Source organism: Lupinus angustifolius, unplaced genomic scaffold, assembly GCF_001865875.1.
Source record: "Lupinus angustifolius cultivar Tanjil unplaced genomic scaffold, LupAngTanjil_v1.0 Scaffold_87_45, whole genome shotgun sequence".
NCBI lineage: Eukaryota > Viridiplantae > Streptophyta > Magnoliopsida > Fabales > Fabaceae > Lupinus > Lupinus angustifolius.
In genome coordinates, this window is record NW_017724353.1 from 5,279 (window position 1) to 10,987 (window position 5,709).

The window sequence follows — 5,709 nt, forward strand, 5'->3', positions numbered from 1 at the left end:
AAGAATATTTGTATTTAGTATTGTATATTTAAAAAGTAATTATAAATTAATGATATTAAAGTTGTGAAAATTATGAAATTAAATTGGGGTTGAAATCAACTAGAAACATATAACAATTATCTTAATCAAATAGTGGAGGTTTAAAGCCTCCATGATAAGCATTACAAAAATCTCCTCAAATAACAAAGGTTAAAAACCTTCACAAATGGTAGAGGCTAAAAACCGCCGCAATAAACTACTACAAATGTATAGATATCAGAAGTTTTCTAAAACCTCCGCAAAACGCTTCTAGCGGTCATAACTATGGAGGTTTTCGAAACTTCCACTAGTTATATTGTGGAGGTTAAAAATCACTGCTAGTTATATTGTGGAGGTCAAAAACCTTCATTAATCATATAAAAAACTCCACTAAATACAAAATCTATTGTAGTGTATAGTGCAATGCCCTTCCAAATGTAATCATATACTTCACTAATGTATCTATATTATATATAAAGCTAAAATTTGAAATAACTTCCACCGTGATTCTATTTTCTTATTTTGCCATTAATATTTTTTTTTATTTTTAAAGTAAAACCATATAATCCTAGATAACTATACTTAAACATCTCACTTTTAAGTTGGATATTATAATAAATACAAAAATTATAACATGAAATGCATTTAATTAAAAACATTCTAATTCTCTAAAATAAAAATTACAAATTTAATACTTAATATAATAAAATAATAATGCGGTCGCCAGACACGAAAGTCTATTAACATACTAGTAATCATAAAACACAAATGTAATTATATATTGCATGCGCACTACAGGAAAATAGCTTGTTAGCCACTGTTTTTTTGCCACACTAGATGGCCTGTGCCAAAATTAATATTGAAATAGTTGAGCTCGGGGCAAAATCCACTAAAAATCGGGGCACCCCCTCCTTTTCTTTTTCTCTGTCCTTACCTCTTCTTTTTCCTTCTCTCCATTTTGTTGTTCACTAAAAAAGCTGCCAAAACCCTACATTCATCAATTCCTCTTTCTTGTTTCTTCCAAATTTGCTCTTCAATCCCTCTTTCTTCTTCCTTTGTTTCTTCAATTCATCAATTCCTACCACTCTTCAATTCATCAATCCTATTTCCTCCAAATTCTTTCATCAAGTTCCTACAATCAATAATTCCTACATTCATCAGTTCCTACAATCTACAACTCAAGTCTAGCTTTAACCAACTAGTTCCTACAAAGCTTCACAATTCAATCACTCAAATCTAGGTTCAAACTTCAAATCCTTTAATCTGCATGGATACTTTTATTAAGACGCATTTTCGTTATCTGATTTTTAGGGTTTAGCTTCTTTTCATTCATCTGATTTTATTTGGAGGATATTATAAAGCGTTAACAAATCACCATGAAACTGCTCCATTGAGATTTGTGAATTTGGCGTCCAATTCTAGTCACAAAGCATATATTAGTAATTTTAGTTAAGAAACATCTTAATAAGAAATGCTTAGTGATGCAGGATAAACCCCCCACGGTTCCTTACTTTCACCATTCTCTTACTGTGTTTTTGTTTATTGCTTTATTTAATTTCCAATTTCAAAAATCGAATGTCCAAACTAAATTAACCGCTAATTCATTATCTATCATATAATGTGTATTTTTTTGTTGTTGCATGATTTCGTTGTGCTAACAGTATGACTTGATTGATGTTATGTTGTTAAGATATGAATTATTGAGCATGGTTAAGAAGCACTCGAATTTAGTTGGAAAAACAGTGGTGGAGGAACAAGATGCTTCCGATGTAGAAATGGATATGAGATTCTTGCGTGATGTGTTTGCTTTATATTTCATCCGTGGTAAGGAATCGTGTGGACAACAAGATGATAATCTTGTAAGTCCTTTTTAACTTCCAATGTAGGTCGAATTCGTTTGTTGTTTACCTTAAACTATATGTTATCCTTTTTTAGATATTTAATTTTTTCTTGTTTAGTTGGATTGTAAGCATTATTGTTTATCATTTTAGAAATCTTTTTGTACAGGTTCCCAAGGCTCTAATGCCAATACTAATACAGAGAGTGTTGATCCTCAGACTAAATATTCACAGAATAAATACTATCTTAAACTACAATATAAGCTGAAATTCAGAAGCTATATTTTATCAGCTTCTAAAAAGTCACCTCTATAGAATTATGCAATTAAAAAAATGTTTGCCTTAAAGTGTTTATTTCAGTTTATATTTTGCTTGTTTGAATTATTTTTTTGCCTTTACTAGATAGTGATATTTTCTGTATAACATCACTCATTTTTAAGTGTTAATATGTCATTGTGTTATGAAAATGCACCTTGCAAGGCCAGAGGTGCTGATCTTAGAGTCCATTTCAAAGGTATTAAGAATGATGCTTTACTTATTATCCCCCTCGTAAGATTATTTTATGAGGTGCTTAATTTTATGACTTAAGTAACTTCCATAAAGTGATTTTACTTTGAATATTACGGCACCTGATGAAAAAAACATTGGTGTGTTGCCTATGTTAACTGGCCTGACCTCTCGTAAACTTCAGGAACATAATCACCGTTGTTTTTGGCCATTTGGGTGAACCTCTGTTATTTATTTGTGACTCAAGGTTCAGTTAATGATGGAACATTACAATTTTTGTGTTTGCATATATGCACGTATTTTCATGGTTAAAAACTTCAAATTAGGTAAATGTTAAAGAGACTGTCATAGGTTTAAAATTCCTTCTTTTATGAAAAGATTCAAACCAATTGAAACATGGGTCTCCACACATTGTGTTTGTTAGGTATTACTCTCTATTCATGTTCGAAATTACTGCTTCTATGTTGTAACAAGTGTTTGTGCTTATATGTATTAAACTTACCTTTACTTAGATGATAAATTTAAAAGTAGATGTGTATTCTACACCCAACTTGGTGTGTTCATATTCATAGTCATTCGTCCTTACTATCATGCTATAATGATGTAGCCTAATACATCTACTAGAATAAAGTAGTGTGATTAAGTTGTAAGCTCTTGTTCCTGCATATGTTGGTTTGCTGATAGTAACTCAACTTATTTATTAAAATTTGTGTTTATTTCAAGCACCTTCTTAAGACTTCTTTAGGGAAAACAGGTAATGGGGGACCAAAACATGTGCATGAGCGAGATTTAGATATATTTTAAAGAAATGTAGCAGACTAGCACTAATACATGGATCTGTTCAATTGAGAATATGATATATTCTTGGGTGTTTCTATAATACAATGTGCTTTCTTTGTGTTTGTCTGTTTGATGGGAATGAGGTTTTATTAGCATTTGATATATAAGCTACCTATTGTGTTATAGTTGACTCCATATTGTTAGCTTCGAATGGCAGAGTCTTGTTATGTCTCTTATAAAGTCTAGCAATAAATCATGTACTTTGATTCAGTTTGAATTAGAACTAGAAGCTGCATAAAAATTCACATGATGCTCATGCACACCAACAGTGCACCACTTCAATGAACTTCTACCTTACCATTCTCTTCCGACTGTAATGTAAGTAAAAGTAAAGTAAGATCCATTTTACCCTTTTCAATTCCTTTGTTCATTTTCACAATTTTACACCAGAGTAAGTTTCATGATTTTGCTAGGTTGTTATTGTTCATGCTATCTAATTAGCATAATTGTTACACTAGTTTGGCATCCTCTAAAGTGACGATGTTGCAACTCTACTCCCTCTTTTTTTCACTGTTTCTCTTTTACTCTCATTAATTTTCTCTACTCACTCATTACCATTTCAAATTCAAGCATTTTTTTTCACTTTTAGAAGCAATTTCTCTCATTATTCAACTTAATTGATGAAAGTTTGAAATGATTGTACAGATTTTGAAGTCCACCCGGAAAAATCACGTCCACTTCATCTACCTTCGACGAAGACGAAAAATCCCTGTGATGAATGTCATAAGAAATGAACAATTTCGATTTTCATCATTGATGTTGAACCATAACTGAATCCATTTCTTCGCTGGAAGGATGTGTTTCGCCGTCATCATCGCTAGTGGTACGGTGGAAGAAAACATTCTTCAAAGATATTGACAAGTTTATCTTAATTTCACCAACTCAAATCAAAGCTTCTTCTAAGGTTTGATTCTATTCAATTTTGAATAAAAATCTCTAACTAGGTAACTCTTCTACTATAATCGTTAATCCTAAATCTCTAATTTCACTTTTTTCTAAATTTTCTATTATTTTCCCCAAATATGTTGAAATCCCTATATGTGAGTTTATTATTAAGTATATGTTTAAGCTTTTCATTCTAAATTTTTATTATGTTGTTAGACTATTAAGTAATATCAGTAGAAGAGAGTGAAATTGGTGCCTCCTTTCAAGCTTCTGAAGCTCACAACAATCTTCGCATCATTCTTCACTCGTGCTCCAAGGTATCATAACCATCAAATCAAAACTAATCATTTTATTTCTTTTATTACCGATTTATGTATTGCATAACTAGAGCCTATTGTGGATCAATTAGGTTGTGAATCAAGAAAGATGAAATTTTTTGTATTTTGGTTTAAATACAATTTTAGTAATTTGTACTGTTTTTCATAATTTTAGTCAAGGGAGTGAGCCTTACATAATTGTAAGATTGTTTGCCTCATGACTTGAATATTAGTTTAAAAGTTTGGTTTTGAGACCTTGTACTTTCAAATTTAATAGTTTAAAAGTTGGACATGGTTCATATTTGGTTTTATACTTTCCTAAATGAGACCAATATTCCCTTGGATTTCAACTTTTTAGGACCTAAATGAGACCAATATATCTATTAGAAGTTCTGTATTTTCTTCTTTTATGTCAGTAAACATTTCATGTTATAGCAAGAAATAAATAAGTGGAGGGGATAATATTTTCTTCTTTGTTTCTTTTGGTTTTACCTTCACATATTTGTTATTGACATTGTGGTGTGTATTTGTGATGTATGCATAAGAGTTGCTAAATTATTTCCATGTTCATGGCACTTTATTGTCTTGTTTCTCAGCAAGAACTGATAGCTAACTTAGTGAGGATACAAAATGATGGAATTGCTGAAGTTGATATAGAAATTAGAAAGAAGTACAAATGTTTCAATCCAATGTGAAGTATCAGTGCAGTACTAGTGGTGGAGCTGCAAAACGTGGTGCTTTAGGACCTTTTGGTCTTTTGGTTTTTGCAGATGAGGGATATTCTGAATATACTCATGTTCTTTTTATGTCATTAAAGGAACTAATGGTCATCTTAAGATTTCAATATGCTCTAATCAATCATGGTATTGAACTATTTGTTCTTGGAGCAATGTTGCTTTAATTTCTTTTTGGTGCTTTTAAAACGATTCTGTTTATGTTTAGTTTTGACTAAGGGCTACCCTTACATTAGCTGAAAGTCACAAGTATTTCACTAAGATTATCATATTCCATTTACAATCTTATTTCGAGTGGATTTGTTAGAAATGTAATTTTAGTCGTCAAATGACCTTTTAGATTTCTGGTTTTGCTTTACTGCTATAAACTTGATTTATTATTAATATATGAAGATCTTATTTATCTTGCTTTCTTTTTATGATAGAAAGAAATGTGAAAGGAAAGAATATTTTTGTAAATTGAGAATCAATTTTAGCTTGTAAATATTTAATTTCATTAACAAATTTATCATTATTTTATGGAATATAATGATTGCTAGAGATGATGAGGAGAGAAATATGTGAATAACT

At 30.7% G+C, this 5,709-nt stretch overlaps 1 long non-coding RNA gene across 1 annotated transcript; it reads left to right on the top strand.

Moving 5' to 3' along the window:
- Nucleotides 1-3,872: 3,872 nt before the first annotated feature.
- LOC109339660 lies at nucleotides 3,873-5,260 on the top strand. Its single transcript, XR_002106692.1, has 3 exons — nucleotides 3,873-4,107; nucleotides 4,305-4,405; nucleotides 5,002-5,260. It is a non-coding gene; the product is annotated as an uncharacterized LOC109339660 (long non-coding RNA).
- Nucleotides 5,261-5,709: the final 449 nt, after the last annotated feature.